This window comes from Mesoplodon densirostris, chromosome 6 (genome assembly GCF_025265405.1).
Source record: "Mesoplodon densirostris isolate mMesDen1 chromosome 6, mMesDen1 primary haplotype, whole genome shotgun sequence".
Classification (NCBI taxonomy): domain Eukaryota; kingdom Metazoa; phylum Chordata; class Mammalia; order Artiodactyla; family Ziphiidae; genus Mesoplodon; species Mesoplodon densirostris.
Genome location: NC_082666.1, coordinates 59335521 through 59353048, shown reverse-complemented (window position 1 = coordinate 59353048; position 17528 = coordinate 59335521). Strand labels below are relative to the sequence as shown.

Sequence of the window (17528 nt, the reverse complement as noted above, 5' to 3'; positions counted from 1 at the left end):
CCCCCGGTGTGGTTTGAGCATAGGCTCTTATTTCACTACACGGCTTCATACAATTCAGTAAGTTGCTATTTGTATTCAATTTTTAATTTTCCCCCAAATCCTCAGATATCTTCTCTATAGCATTGGCCAGCTAACCACTGCAGATCCTGCTTAGAATTTTCTTATTATATTCTTATGTAGCCCATTATACTTGGCGTTATGCTTTTACATATCCAAGCAGTTCTACTACTGTGTGGTAGGCCTTTCTGAAAAGCCTTGCATCCTGGGAAATATGCACTAAAACTAGTAGGATTTATAAGAAAATTAGATCAGGGCAGGCCATTAAACACTCGTGGAACACTGGGAGCAGAACGCCCACAAAAACAATAACCTGTAAAAGCACTAGCACCGGTTAAAGGGTGTATTAGATTCCTAGCAAATACCGCTAGAAATATAGGACTTTACCACTCAAACAAAAAGTAAAAGTCGCTTAATAGAAGGGGAGAACTGCTGAGTAAATGGAGGAAAAAACAAAACGCACCAAGATGGGAGAACCAGCCACAAACACTTGCCAGCAGAGCACGTGGCTGATAGCTGAGAAGAAGAAGAGGGAGTGCGAGGCACAGGGCACAGCACCACAGTCCTCCCCAGCTGGCCCAGGGTGGTGTGCACCCATGTCCTGCAACTGGTGGAGGAATCGTGTATCAGCCAGCAAACCTCCTTATGATTCTGACATCGTTCCTTCACCAGTTGCATATAAACCATTCTGCAGTGGTGGAACAGCAGACTCTTCCTCCCCCTAGGAGGGTAAATTATTAGAGGGGCAAAGAACATGTCTTCTTCCTTCCACCTTCCCACTGCTGCTCTACACTTTCCACATTCCCAGCGCCTGGCACTTACTACATTTGCAAAACATGAGTTTGCATTTCCCTCTCTCATCAAAGAATGTACAGATGTACATGTTACTCTTTTTTTTTTAAATTATAAAGCAGTATATACATAGTTGACTATATATCATTTATATAACTGTCTCTGATAAATAATCAAGTCCTTGCTTCAGAAAGTCTACAAGTGTTAGCAGTAGTATGTTTTTCCTAAATTCACTTTAGCTTTGTATTTTGTGTATAGTACTACTTAACAAAAATGTGCAAACCATGACAGAATGTATCCTATATGATCTCCAAAGATTACTTAGTGTTAGAAAAGGAGACAGTTTGATTTCTGAATCAATATCCATCCATCCACTCATGCACCTATCCATTCACTCAACAAACACCTCTTCTGGGCCAAACACCATGCTGAGAATTAGGATACAGTGATCAGTCTAACAGAGTTAATTCATGAAACATATTTTAGGTTAAAATTTTGGATGAATAAAAATGACACTTTAGTCAATAATAGACTGTTTCAAATGTATATCTCTTCAATTCAAAGTCAAATATTTCTTATTTTATAAGTAGGCTTTCTTAAAAATTGTCACAAATTTAATATTTTGCATATCATCTGGAAGAGATGATCATAGTTTGAAGATTTTTCCAGTGAAAAGTTTTTTTTCCAACAATCATTATTGAGAAGTGAAAGCAGGAGAGGGGAAAATCAAAAGAAATTTTGTTTCACTTTAATTTACCAGATACCAGGAACTTCTTGACTTCAAAATTTATTTCATTGAGCTCTTAATATTTTTGCATGTAGCATAATTTCTCCTCAAAGGCTATTCAAAGACCCAAATTAGCAACTTACCCAAGATGAGCAATAATTTATCATGGGCAATCGGAAGAGGAAATGTCGGAACGTTATTCAGCCATAAAAAGGGATGTAACATATTGATTATGCTACAACATGGATGAACCCTGAGAACATTATGCTAAGTGAAAGAAGCCAGACATAAAAGGCAACGTATTGTATGATTCAATTTATATTTAATGTCTAGAATAAGCAAGTCCAAGGAGACAAAAAGTAGATTAATCAGTGTCAGGGGCTGGGGGGAGGGAGGAATGGGGACTGACTGCTCATGGATATGGGGTTTCTTTTGGGGTGATGGAAATGTTCTGGAATTAGGTGGTGGTGATGGTTGCACAACTTTGTGAGCGTAGTCAAAACGACTGAATTGCATACTTTAAAAGAGTGGATTTTGTAGTATGTGAATTATGTCTCGATTTTTAAAAAGAAAAGAAAATGCTGACTCCATTCATTCTTCTAATAGCTGATGTGTTCTGTGGGGAAACCCAGACTAGAGAGAGATTCGTGTGGGCTGGCAAATATTAGATCTTAGTCACAAGGCTGCTCTACAGGATTTCAGAGCCAGCGTTTTCCTTCTGCTGGAGATAGAAGATCTGGGAAATTCACCATGGACTTGCAGGGAAAGAAAAGAATTGACTACAGAAAATACAAACAAGCTAAAGCCTCATGTGTAATGTCAGAAGATGAAGAATGGCATGATGCCTCTTCAAAGACCTGCTAAGTTTGTAAAAGGAATCCATTTTTTTCTATAATAGGAGATGTTAAGAAGACCAAAAAAACCTTTAGATATGTGTGTCCCAAGAGGCTTAGAAAGTAATGATCTCAGCCTGGGAGGGATAACATTTGAAATGCAGTTTCTCCAAATGGTTGAACATAAAGTTTTGAGCTATGTTGCCTGGAACAAAAGGTCCTCAGTTCAATTTTTAACTAAGTTTTTGGTGCTGCACAAGTATACAAATATTTAAAAGGCAAAAAATATAATAAATTTTGATGCCAAGCCAACCAAATCCAGTAAATGGCTACGTTGGAATGGCTGGACAATAATGGCTATTATGCTGATATACACACACCAATTGTAAATACAGTTTTGGCTATAGAAAAATAGCTGTGGGATTTTCATTGTGGCCTTGCATATTAAAAGTCGCCACTTCTTTAACACCCTTCATACCCAAGACTCAAAATATCCTCTGAAGACGTAAGCTAGAGCCTTATTCTAAAAGAACCATTATATCCAAGAGCTTGGTTTAAATTTTAAATGGAATGTTATACCTCAAAGTAGCCTAGGATGCATAATAAATGTGTATTTTTATCTACATAGCAGAGCTTCAGCTTCAATCTTCCTGTAGTAATATGTCCTAAGTTTGAGGAAAATATGAGAGAGAGAAAACAAATAAAATATGCTATTCTCTGAAATTTTGCCAAGTGTTTATTAAAGGTTTAATTCATGTCTTCTATGCAGATTTTCAGAGGAAGTTATTGAAATTCAAAATTGGGAGACACTGCCTTTTCAAATGGCTCCAGACATTAGCAGCTCAGTTGGATGTATGTTTTGTGCCCTCCCCAAAAAGGAAAAATTCAAACAAATAAACCTGGGTCCTCAGTTTAGTTTTTTTCTTTAAAATTTATTAAATCCCCCAAATGCACTAGATGTTTGTTTCTACAGTGCCAGAGGAGAAGCTTAACCACAGGAGTCCAAAATGGATTTAATAATTTACCTCCAGCTGCTGTGATAAGGAGGAGAACCTGACACTTTGTTCTTTTCCGTTTAAACTTTTTAATGAGATAGAGCTTCTGACAGGTGGCTTTGCCATCACATTAACTTGGGAGTACAAGAGGGCGCCATCTAGTGGCCTGCCAGTCATTTGGTCTGTGCTGTACTCCAGGAGAGAGCCCGGCTAGGGAAAAGCAAATAGGAAATGAGTTTCTACTCAGCCTTCTGCTACCTGCCGCAAGTCAGCACAGTACCTGGTTTTACTGAACTGAACGGCAGTTCCGGCTCTCTCCGTGCCAGCCGCTCCCTAGTCAATGCTGGTGTTAAGCAGTGTCTTTACAAGCCTGAGCTTGCACTTTCAAACCTTGCAGTTGCCACTTCCATCTGCTTAAAATGAAGGCTTTGGGGGCCTGGATATACCTCTTTCCAAATGGCCAGCCATGCGGGGCTTTGAAAATCTGGCCTTTGATGTATTTTATAGGGATGAGGAAACATATATTAAATTCAGCTCTGATGTACATACTCAGCCATGTAACCGAGTCAATCCTAAAGTTGTAATTTCATCTTCATTTTTTTTGGAGCTTAACTGTTCTAGCTTTCTTGTTGCTGATGACATCATAGGAAGTCACTGATGAGCTGACAACCTTTTATGATCTAGCTGAGGATCATTACTTTTGTCTTTCTCCTTCAGTGTATAATGAATACCAGTGCTGTGTAAACGTTAAAGAATTATCTGCAAAAGAAAACTGAACCTTCTTAGAAGTAGATTGAAAGGCAAAGCCAGTGAGATATTCTTTCCAGGGTTTTATCTTTTGCTCCTTAATCAGCCATGGAGGTTATAAGTATAGAACTCGTTCAAAGTTGGAAGGTGGAGGGGAGGGAATGTTTGTAAGCAGATGAAGGCTGGCGATTATGGGAGAGAAAATGACTTCACAAACCAGCTTGGGGGTGAATCAAAGATCTGGTGAATTTGCACTTCTTTTTCAGCATAGATGTGTACTGATTTTTAGTTTCTCAATAAGGTATGGGGAGCTCTGCTGTATGCTTGCGGCCCAAATCATGAATTCAGTGTGGATGCCTCACAGCTCCATATCATCAGAGGGAGGTAAGCTGGTATCCTAGAGGAAAAAAGCTAGGACTTTCTCTTTATGTAGATTTTTTTAATATTGCCAGCAGCCATTTGAATAGATCGTTTATATATGCCACAAGCAGAAGTGGATCTAAAGTGTAAAGACCCCTTTTTCATTAATTGATTGTTGAATAAAAACAAGTGGTTGTGAAAAGGAGGGAGGTCATTTTGTGTTTTAATGGCAGAGGTGTAGATTATTTTTAAATTTAGGTAAGATGAACAATTGTGTGGCCTCTACTATCGGAATGCTCTTGGTATTGATAAGGGGGTGTGTCCAGAAGCCACTTTACTTGGAGGATAAAATGGACAACAGAAAGCTTGCAAGGATTTACCATGGTATCAAGAATACAGGAGAATGGCTTCATGGTTTTAGAGAATTCCTAGAATCTTCATGTTGTTAGTTTATGCAGTTAATGGGGAAGGAAAATTGAGAACCTACTAAGGATCAGGAACTGATGGCATGTGCTGAGTGCTTTGCACATGCCATTTCATTTAATCCTCACCTTGATCTTTTGAGCTAACAGGTAATATTTCCCTTTTACGGACAAAAAAGTAGGAGTTCAGAGAGACCAATGAACTTTCCCAAGTTCATGTAGCTGCTCAGTGGTGGAGATGGGATTTGAACTCAGGTCTTTCTGATTCCAAAATCTATGCTCCTCCAACATTGGCTTACCTGAGAACAAAAGAAAAAAATTCATATTAAGTATATGTAAAATTCTACCAGTCTTCACTATTTTGATTTTTAGCTTTGAAGGATAAAAAAGTAAGCTTTGAGGACTAGCCTTCAGATTCCCGGTTTTTCACCTGTGTGTACCTTTTCTCTGTTGAAAGAATATTCACTCCTTGAAAGCAGGGTTCTGTCTTTTGCTTTACTTTATTTATTTTTATTTTTTTTAAATTTTTTAATTTTTTAAATTTTTATTTATTTATTTTTTTAATCAGTTATACATATACATATGTTCCCATATCCCCTCCCTTTTGCGTCTCCCTCCCACCCTCCCTATCCCACCCCTCCAGGCGGTTACAAAGCACCCAGCTGATCTCCCTGTGCTATGCGGCTGCTTCCCACTAGCTATCTACCTTACATTTGGTAGTGTATATATGTCCATGCCGCTCTTTCACTTTGTCCCAGCTTACCCTTCCCCCTCCCCATATCCTCAAGTCCATTCTCTAGTAGGTCTGTGTCTTTATTCCTGTCTTACCCCTATGTTCTTCATGACATTTTTTTTCTTAAATTCCATATATATGTGTCAGCATACAGTATTTGTCTTTCTCTTTCTGACTTACTTCACTCTGTATGACAGACTCTAGGTCCATCCACCTCATTACAAATAGCTCAATTTCATTTCTTTTTATGGCTGAGTAATATTCCATTGTATATATGTGCCACATCTTCTTTACCCATTCATCCGATGATGGACACTTAGGTTGTTTCCATCTCCGGGCTATTGTAAATAGGGCTGCTATGAATATTTTGGTACATGTCTCTTTTTGAATTATGGTTTTCTCAGGGTATATGCCCAGTAGTGGGATTGCTGGGTCATATGGTAGTTCTATTTGTAGTTTTTTAAGGAACCTCCATACCGTTCTCCATAGTGGCTGTACCAATTCACATTCCCACCAGCAGTGCAAGAGTGTTCCCTTTTTTCCACACCCTCTCCAGCATTTATTGTTTCTAGATTTTTTGATGATGCCCATTCTGACTGGTGTGAGATGATATCTCATTGTAGTTTTGATTTGCATTTCTCTAATGAGTAAAGATGTTGAGCATCCTTTCATGTGTTTGTTGGCAGTCTGTATATCTTCTGTGGAGAAATGTCTATTTAGGTCTTCTGCCCATTTTTGGATTGGGTTGTTTGTTTTTTTTGCTATTGAGCTGCATGAGCTGCTTATAAATTTTGGAGATTAATCCTTTGTCAGTTGCTTCATTTGCAAATATTTTCTCCCATTCTGAGGGTTGTCTTTTGGTCTTGTTTTTGTTTTACTTTAAATAACTGGAAAAAAGGAGAACAGCTGCAGGTGGTAACGGTAGTGCGAGTGAAGTGAGAGCCAAAGGATGGTACTCAGTGATGAGGGTAGGCAAACATCCTTAAAATTTTCATCCAAATGCAAAAATGCTATATTTAATGTCTTGCCTTCTACCAAGTAAAATAAAAAGTCTGTGAATTTTACCAAGGGACTAATAACATCAGCAACCACTAACACTGAGCTCTTTCTTTGTGCCAGATACTTCTCTACATCCTTTACATGTCTTATTTAATTTTCTCACAGTAATCCAGTAGGGTAGGCACTATGATTAGCTCCATTTTATTGGTGAGAAAACTGAAATTCAGAGAGTTCAGGTAACTTGCCTAAGATTAAATAGAATATTCTGGTTCCAGGATCCAAACCCAGCCATTTATATTTCAAAGTCCAATTCATAAACACTGTGCTATTCTTCAGTCAAATAAATGTGTATACTCATTGTCCTTGGTGGGAAAGGGTCCTTCTCAAGTTTGAAGTTCCTATGGGATTGTTCTGGCAGTGATAACCAGTTTCTCTTCACTGGCTCAGTTCAGTCGTCCCTAAAAGTAAAAACTTTGGTTCCAAAGCTCACCAATCTGTCACTACTATTAAGCATCAAATAGATGTTTAATCCTTAGGAGAAAAAAAATAAGATCATGGATAATAAATGCTTTGACCATGATTCAATATACAAAAATGAATTGAATGTCGAACCCTCAAAGTTCATCTAAATTCCTAAATATAAAAATGATGTCCTTGTGCTGTCCCTTTAATCACAGTACCTATATGTAAAATAGCTCTTCAACATTCCGTTATTTATGAAATAGGCAGTCAATAGTAATCTTTGGTATTTGTTTTATTCTAAGGTTTCAAAGTTCTGTCATTCTGTTTTATTGAAGGGGAAACTGAAGACTTAGGAGATTCTCTCTAAACAAAGAGTTTACCAAAGGGATACCAAAGCAGAAAATACTAACCAAGACTCGTATACAAAATACTGACAGTATTTGACAAACTACTTGTTAGGAGACATCTTGAAAATTGTTTGCATTTTTCATATAACGTCTTTGATTGTCTTTTTCTGCATCTACATAGGAAGTCCAATATTTTTTTTAAACTACATTAAAAAAATTACTCTTATCAGAATAATCAGAACAATATACTGGAAAAATAAGGAGCCAGTGTTAACTATACACACTATACTGGGTTGGGTGCTTTTTACATATTATTACATTGAATTCTTTTAGTAACCTTATGATATTTTCCTTATGGTATTATTTTCCTTATTATAAAAGAAAGTGTGGGGCCTCCCTGGTGGCGCAGTGGTTGAGAGTCCGCCTGCCGATGCAGGGGATACGGGTTCGTGCCCCGGTCTGGGAGGATCCCATATGCCGCGGAGCGGCTGGGCCCGTGAGCCATGGCCGCTGGGCCTGCGCGTCCGGAGCCTGTGCTCTGCAACGGGAGAGGCCACAACAGTGAGAGGCCCACATACCGCAAAAAAAAGGAAAAAAAAAAAAAAAAAAAGAAAGTGTGGTTTGGGAGGATTAGTAAGTTGCTCAAGATCATGCATCCAGGAAATAGTAGAGCCAGGGTTTGATTCCAGATCTGATCGCAGAAACCAAGATTTTTCCTTATTGTACAGCACTGACATTAGTGCAACTGTGTGAGCACCATTCGCAGGAAGGCAGAAGTTTTATAAATGTCCTATAAAGCAGAGAAAGGAAAAAGCCAACTCTAAAGTGTTCTGTTAGGATCGAAGTTCCAGAAACTCTAGATGTGGGCTTAAGTCTAAGACAGAAACTAAATCTTACTCCCAAATTATCAGTGGGAAGGTATGTCCAGGGGGAGAAATGTTGATATAAATATTAGTCTGGGTTCGTGCTGGCATACATGATTTTCTGAAAGCCTTTAACGATAGGAACTAAAAATATTCTTCTACTCTGGGTTTATTTTTCTGGTAAAATAAACTGGTACAGGGTTTATAGGTGGGATTTAAAAATCAGTCAAAAAAGTCTACCAAATTTCATAAAGTATTAATCACAAAACGTCAAAGAGCAAGGATTCAGATGCAGGCAGTCTGGACGGACATGTTTATTGTAATGTGCATATGCAGAAACTAAACCATAAAGTTAGCCAAATGGGTCCATTTCAAGTCTGGACAATCTTTTAAAGCCAATTAAGGTACACAAGGCAGGTTGGTTCTAGAACTAAATGGAATCAGCAAAGCCAGTACAGTATATCTAAATATAGATAAAATGCATCTGAGTACACTCATATATTTCTAACAACTTATGTTCTTACCTAGGTATTACCTAACATATTAGCACTTGATGTTTGGGGCAATAGTGTTTGTCTTAGAGCAGAATTAGGCCTCCCTTGGACTTTATCCAAAGAGGTTTAGTTCCAAAAGTACCTTGAAAAGACTTCATTGTGAGGTGACTTCCCATAAAAGGCAACCACCAGAATTGACTAAGAGGCAGTCCTGAGGGGCAAAAGTTGCTTGAAAATTTAAAATTGACCTGAACTTCATTTTTTTAAACAAAATTTTCCTTTTCCTGGAAAGGGAGGTGAGGCAGTCACAAGATCTGGGCCACACAATCACTCTGCTGATTGTTTACATAGTTTGTGACTAGTTTGGAACAATGGTAGTAGAGAGTATTTTGAACTTTGTTTACCACAAGGAACAAAAATCAAAAGTTGGCTTCATAATGAAGCAAATATTTTCTGTATTATGTAGTAATAAAAGTCAGTGTGCACTGTAAATAAAGTTTGTTCAAGGGCTCTGTGAAAAAAAGCCAAATGTCAAATGACAGCCAGATTCTACTACAGAGCACAGAGAGCTTAGAAATTAGTCACGATCCCTGAAGCTGAAAGTTGCAGCATGTTGTGTTTGCTTTGGGTCTCTTTTATTTTGTAGAAAGAAGAAAGTGTAAAAAGCGGGTAGGATTGGCTCCATGCCCTTGGTGTCATTACTCATTGGAATAACGGGGAAAACGAGCGCCAAACCTAGGGGGAGGAGGGGAGGGGGGGAGCCGCACAGACCTCAGTTTGGTATTTAAAAGAAAGGGGAAAAAACAGAGCCCATGAAAGAAAGAAAAGCAATGGCACTGTCTTAAGGGTCATTAATAGGGGAATCAGGCTGTTGTTTCACCTGATGCAAAACAAAATGTCCTACAGTTTTAACTATGTGTTTGGGGAGTTAAGCAGGACACGGGGGTAGATGTGTTCTCGTGGGACACTTTGCTAGACCCTCCCTGGACATCTTTCTGTTCATTCTTTCTTGAAGTAGAGTACCTTCCTCCTAAGAGTCTGCCAAATGAGTTTGCTTCCCTTCTCCACGGGCACGGCCCTCAGAAGCCTGATGGCTGGAGCTCTTTGAATGCAGAAGAGCCCAAATTTTGATGTATAAAAAAATCGCAGGTGTCAAGTACACAGGGCTGTGCATTTGTGAGATGTGAGCAGATCAGCTTGGCTTATAAGTTTCTGTCCCAAGCTTTGAAAATTTTGGAAAACACTTTTCAGGACTCCAACAAAACAAGAAGTTTTCCAGGCGCACACTCACTCATGCTCTCTCTCTCTCTCTCTCTGCCCCCTCCCCCTTTCCCTCTCCCTCTCTTTCTCCTGCACAAAGTATTTGACCAGAAAACAAGAGAGAACAAAAACCAATTAATAAACAAAACCTCAAGCCTCAATAATAAATCCTTTTATAAAGTTCTGAATACCCAGTTAAGAATCACTCTGGGTGTTTTGTTCTTTTATGGTGCTTTTGTTGAGTTGCACGGAAGAATGTCAAGGCTGAGCCCTGGAGAAAGGAGCTTGGCACTGTTGGCTAGAGGTCTGCTGCCAGCCAACGTGGGAAGGATGCTGGATGAGCTTGTCATCCACTCGGTGTGCAGGGAACATTATTGCTATTGTAATGGCAAACTAAGAAGCTTAAAAACTGGAACAATGAGATCAGGGCCAATGTCACAACTACCAGAGAGAAAAGGGAAAGAATTATAAAGGCCATGACCTACCTTTCAAAATTTTTACTTTCAAACTCCCTAAAAGAATTTAGAAAAATTGTCTACGAGAGGCATATTTTTAAGTTAATATTTAAAATTTGTCATTATAAGTTAAAATAGTTGCAAAAGATATAATATCTAGAGAATTATAAAATTGACAATTCTAGCTGTTTCTACTGGAAGCTTAACACTATACCAGTTAGATGCTCATAATTAGGCATTACAAATATGTACTGGATGTTTATTTTGTTCTCTTTTCTCTTTGAACTCATATTATCTTAATGTATTTATGATTGAAAGTTTTCCCCTTTAATATTTCAAAATAAAAAAGAATCAAAATTATGATCACCAACAAAAGAAAAAATATGCAAAAAAGAAATACGTGTATAAAATGAAATTTAATTTTTGTTAAATTTTCTATGTTCATAAGTCTCTAGGTTTGAGAAAAGTTTTTCTGGGTGATGATATTGTTTCAGTTATTATCAACACTCAAGTAATAACATACATAATACAGATTTTGATAAGTAATATGCTTCATTAAAACTACTTCTCTAGATAAAATATACGAGGCTTTCTTTTTTCATAAGTAGCCCATCTGTCAGTGGATAAACATTATTGCCAAAATGAGACAGGGTTACTCATAAATCCTATTTCTAATGTTCATGTTTATTCATATAAATGCTAAAGAACATTAATTACATATAAAGAATGAATTTGGAGATTGAAGGAAGGAATTTTGTTATAACTCAACTCTTTCAACTCTTTCTGAGTTATATGCCAAAAATCACTTAGTGATTACCCATCAAAATTTATGTTTAATTGTTTATCAACTAACAGCTTAATTATATCACTTGAAAGCAAAGAAATATAAATGGCTTGACCAGCAAGATGATTTGTACAGAATCATTAGAGCCACTTACCTTCTCTGTTTCTGCTTTACCGAGACTTATCACATGATAATTAATCATACTTATTGCTCTTTCTCTTAGAGACACCTTGTTTAATTTAATATATTCAGGAAGAATTAGGAAAACTGAAATATAGTCAACGTACTATATACCTTTGCCCATACAGTATGTTTTGATAAAATGGTATTATCACATCCCATGTTTTAAATGGACCTTTTATCAAAACCTCAGAATTGCAAAACACATATCTGATATAGAACTTATGTCCAGAGTATATAAGAACCTCTCACAACGTGGTAATAAAAACACAAACAACCAGCCAAAATTGGACAAACGATCTAAACAGACATTTCACCAGAGAATAGAGAAAAGTGGCAAACTGTCACAAGAAAAATTGTTCAGTATCATTTGTCATTGGGGAAATGCATATTAAAGCTATAGTACTCATAAAGAAAAAAAAGTAGAAGACTCAAATCAATAGAATTAGAAATGAAAAAGCAGAAGTAACAACTGACACTGCAGAAATACAAAGGATCATGAGAGATTACTACAAGCAACTACATGCCAATAAAATGGACAACCTGGAAGAAATGGACAAATTCTTAGAAAAACACAACCTCCAGAGACTGAACCAGGAAGAAATAGAAAATATAAATACACCAATCACAAACACTGAAATTGAAATTGTGATTAAAAATCTTCCAACAAACAAAAGCCCAGAACCAGATGGATTCACAGGCAAATACTATCAAACATTTAGAGAAGAGCTAACACCTATCCTTCTCAAACTCTTGCAAAATATAGCAGAGGGAGGAACACTCCCAAACTCATTTTATGAGGCCACCATCACCCTGATACCAAAACCAGACAAAGATGTCACAAAGAAAGAAAACTACAGGCCAATATCACTGATGAACATAGATGCAAAACTCCTCAACAAAATACTAGCCAACAGAATCCAACAGCACATTAAAAGGATCATATAAAATGATCAAGTGGGGTTTATCCCAGGAATGCAAGGATTCTTCATCATATGCAAATCAATCAATGTGATAAACCATATTAACAAATTGAAGGAGAAAAACCATATGATCATCTCAATACATGCAGAAAAAGCTTTCGACAAAATTCAACACCATTTACGATAAAAACTCTCTAGAAAGTAGGCATAGAGGGAACTTACCTCAACATAATAAAGGCCATATATTGACAAACCCACAGCCAATCTTGTTATCAGTGGTGAACAACTGAAACCATTTCCACTAAAATCAGGAACAAGACAAGGATGTCCACTCTCACCACTGTTATTCAACATAGTTTTGGAAGTTTTAGCCACATCAATCAGAGAAGAAAAAGAAATAAAAGGAATCCAAATCAGAAAAGAAGAAGTAAAGCTGTCACTGTTTTCAGATGACATGATACTATACATAGAGAATCCCAAAGATGCTACCAGAAAACTACTAGAGCTACTCAATGAATTTGGTAAACTGACAGGATATAAAATTAAGGTACAGAAATCTCTTGCATTCCTATACACTAATGATGAAAAATCTGAAAGAGAAATTAAGGAAACACTCCCATTTACCATTGCAACAAAAAGAATAAAATACCTAGGAATAAACCTACCTAGAGAGATAAAAGACCTGTATGCAGAAAACTATAAGACACTGATGAAAGAAATTAAAGATGATACCAACAGATGGAGAGATATACCATGTTCTTGGATTGGAAGAATCAATATTGTGAAAATGACTCTACTACCCAAAGCAATCTACAGATTCAATGCAATCCCTATCAAATTACCAATGGCATTTTTCACGGAACTAGAACAAAAAATCTTAAAATTTGTACGGAGACACAGAAGATCACAAATAGCCAAAGCAATCTTGAGGGAAGAAAACAGAGCTGGAGGAAGCAGACTCCCTGACTTCAGACTATATTGCAAAGCTACAGTAATCAAGACAATATGGTACTGGCACATAAACAGAAACATAGATCAATGGAACAAGATAGAAAGCCCAGAGATAAACCCACGCACCTATGGTCAACTAATCTATGACAAAGGAGGCAAGGATATACAATGGGAAAAAGACAGTCTCTTCAATAAGTGGTGCCAGGAAAACTGGACAGCTACATGTAAAGGAATGAAATTAGAACACTCCCTAACACCATACACAAAAATAAACTCAAAATGGATTCGAGACCTAAATATAAGACTGGACACTGTAAAACTCTTAGAGGAAAACATAGGAAGAACACTCTTTGACATAAATCACAGGAAGATCTTTTTTGATCCACCTCCTAGAGTAATGGAAATAAAAACAAAAATAAACAAATGGGACCTAATAAAACTTCAAAGCTTTGGCACAGCAAAGGAAACCATAAACAAGATGAAAAGAGAACCCTCAGAATGGGAGAAAATATTTGCAAATGAATCAATGGACAAAGGTTTAATCTCCAAAATATATAAACAGCTCATGCAGGTGAATATTAAAAAAACCAACAACCCAATCCAAAAATGTGCAGAAGACCTAAATAGACATTTCTCCAAAGAAGACATACAGATGGCCAAGAAGCACATGAAAAGCTGCTCATCATCACATTAGAGTAATGCAAATGAAAACTACAGTGAGGTATCACCTCACACCAGTTAGAATGGGCATCATCAGAAAATCTACAAACAACAAATCCTGGAGAGCGTATGGAGAAAAGGGAACCCTCTTGCACTGTTGGTGGGAATGTAAATTGATACAGCCACTATGGAGAACAGTATGGAGGTTCCTTAAAAAACTAAAAATAGAATTACCATATGATCCAGTGATCCCAGTACTGGGCATATACCCAGAGAAAACCATAATTCAAAAAGACACATGCACCCCAATGTTCATTGCAGCACTATTTACAATAGCCAGGTCATGGAAGCAACCTAAATGCCCATCAACAGACGAATGGATAAAGAAGATGTGGTATATATATACAATGGAGTATTACTCAGCCATAAAAAGGAACGAAATTGGGTCATTTATAGAGATGTGGGTGGACCTAGAGAATGTCATACAGAGTAAAGTAAGTCAGAAAGAGAAAAACAAGTATCGTATATTAATATATATATGTGGAACCTAGAAAAATGGTACAGAGGAACCGGTTTGCAGGGCAGAAGTCGAGACACAGAAGTAGAGAACAAACGTATGGATACCAAAGGGGGAAAGCCGGGGGTTGGGGGGTGGTGGTGGTGGTGTGATGAATTGGGCGATTGGGATTGACATGTATACACTGATGTGTATAAAATTGATGACTAAAGGAACCTGCTGTATAAAAAATACATTTAATTTAATTTAAAAATTAAAATAAATAAAAATAGAAAAAGTAAAGCAGAGACTAACACACTATTGTAAAGCAATTATATTCCAATAAAGATGTTAAAAATAAATAAATAGAATAAAAATAAAGGGAAAAAACACTATAGTGATCTATTAGTTAAAACCCAGCAGAATAACTAACATTTTAAAATTTGACCATATCAAATGCTACAGGATGCAGAGAAACTGAAACTCTTATATTGTGGGAATGCAAAATGGGACTGCCATTTCAGAAAGCATTTTGGCAGTTGCTTATATTAAGTTAAATACACACTTACCATAAAACCCAGCCATACCACTCTAAGGCATTTACAAGAGAAATGAAAATATATATATATATATATATATATATATATATATATATATATATATATATATACAGGCAATTATATGTACAGGAATATTTGTAGCAGCTTTATTCATAATCACTAAAAACTGGAAACAACCCAAATGGTCATCGAACAGTGAACGGATAAACAAATTATCGTACATTCATACAATGAATGTATTTTTAGTGATAAAAAGTAGGGTGAGGATTAACTACAAAGGGAACTACATGAGGTGATGGAAATCTATATCTTGATTATCTTGGTGATTAGACAACTGTATATATTTGTCAAAACTCATAGAATTGTATACCTAAAACGGGTGGATGTTACTGTATACAAATCATACCTCAATAAACCTGATGTTTAATAAAACACAAATCAAAACATTTTGTAGCTGCAGATTTAACTCACTCAATGGGAAAAAATATTTGCCATGTAACTTAATCAGCAAAGTCAGAAAATATCTAACTTCATTTTCAGTGAAAATGGATATGTTAATACTTAGCTGCATGAAAATGATATGACTTTTTAATTCTAAGAAGACAGATTCATACATATATTCATTCATTCATACATAGATACATGTATATATGTATACAGTAAAGAGCTTCCTGTGACCTGGATAAAATAAGTCGATGCCCCATTAATATTCCTTACCAGACTGGAAGAGGCAACAACGGTTGAATGAAAGTTGTTGTCACTCCCATTGCCCACTCACTCTGCAGTACATCTGCATTCAGAATAGCTTTAAACAGACCCAGATATTCTGTTCCTAAACCATGCTTTGTCTTTACCGAAAACTGCATAAAGCAGGGAAAGACAGGAACTCTACTGTGTGTTGATGATGCCTTAATTAAATGAGGCTTCACTGACACCAGTATTTTGAATCATTCTTTTGTTCAGTGCCCCTAGTTTTACACCCTGGGGTAATACAGCAACGTGAGTTTCAGGTACCTTTGAAAAGCTGGAGTGCTTTAAAAATGGAAACAGGGATAGAAAACCATCAGAACACCACAACTGCATGTGCATTGTCCCACAGTTCACTTTTAGGAAAAAAGTCTATATAGAAGTTAAGAATATGGAAATTCTTCCCCTTAAAACAATCATGTTTGTGTATTCCTTGCAAAGGCTTTAGGTGCCTCAGTATGAAGATCACAGTAGTGCATCAATTTTTATAGTATGAGAACCACATATGATAATTTACTGTCATTTTATATATATATGTATGTATATATGTATCTCTTTTTTGCATATTTTATTTTATTTTTTTTAATTTTTAGTTTATTTTTTAAATTAATTTTTATTGGAGTATAGCTGATTTACAGTGTTGTGTTAGTTTCAGGTGTACAGCAAAATGAATCAGTTATACATATACATATATCCACTCTTTTTTAGATTCTTTTTCCATATAGGTCACCACAGAGTACTGAGTTTTCACTGTGCTGTACAGCAGGTTCTTATTAGTTATCTATTTTATATATAGTAGCGTGTATATGTCAGTCCCAATCTTTCAATTTACCCCCCCAATATGTATACATCTTTTTAACCTAGCTCATCAGTTTAGAGATGGTTTTATATCTGTAATTTCCAATTGATTTTATGCCTGTAAAATGAAATACTGTCTAAATGAGCTTCTTTATGTGTACCTGCGTTATGGTGATGTGAATGGGTAGGAAAAAGGAGTTATGTTACTAAAACCATTATTCAAGCAGCTTTCAGAAAAGCTTATTGCCACTTCCATAAGTACTAGCTTAAAATTTGTATGACTCAAACAGCTCTTGTGTAAGTATATCTGTTTATCTAGCTACCCCAGAAATGAAACCTTACAATTTTCAGCTCCATGTGTTATTAATTTACTGTATCTGAACTTGTTGTTTTATTGCATGCAACTCTCCTTTAAGTCTGAAAAGGATGGAGGCCAAAGGTTTGCTGCAAATGTGTCAAATATGCCCTAGGAGTATATGTACCTATCATTCTCTGCTGTTACTCTGTCAACTCAGGCTCACACTTTGTGCTCCCAGACCAAGAATCCAGAGAAGAGAGTTCTAATCCCATCTTCTCTCTCATTATTTCTGATTCTCAGTTTTTCTACTAGTTTGTATATTATTCCCCATTATTTTACATAATGGAGCCAGAACGAATGAGAATTTAAGATTTCGTTGTTTCATAAAATAATTATTTTATACAGAGAAATGATTACTGATGATCAAATAAAAAATGATGGCAAATGTATGCAAAATCAACCACATGTACTTCAAAGACACACGTGAGTTTTTTTAGGCCTCATAAACTTTCTACCTTTTATTATTGCTTCAAACATGGAGGTAAGAACAAAGTAGAATTTTGCGTTTCACCTGTTTCAGTGATG

At 36.6% G+C, this 17528-nt stretch overlaps 1 long non-coding RNA gene across 1 annotated transcript in view; it reads right to left on the bottom strand.

Moving 5' to 3' along the window:
- The window catches only part of LOC132492492 (uncharacterized), a 38070-nt gene that overhangs the window by 2693 nt on the left and 17849 nt on the right, over positions 1-17528 (bottom strand). Inside the window, exon 3 of the long non-coding RNA XR_009532824.1 lies at positions 5063-5232. This is a non-coding gene — a long non-coding RNA (uncharacterized LOC132492492). The remainder of the gene's footprint in view (positions 1-5062; positions 5233-17528) is intronic.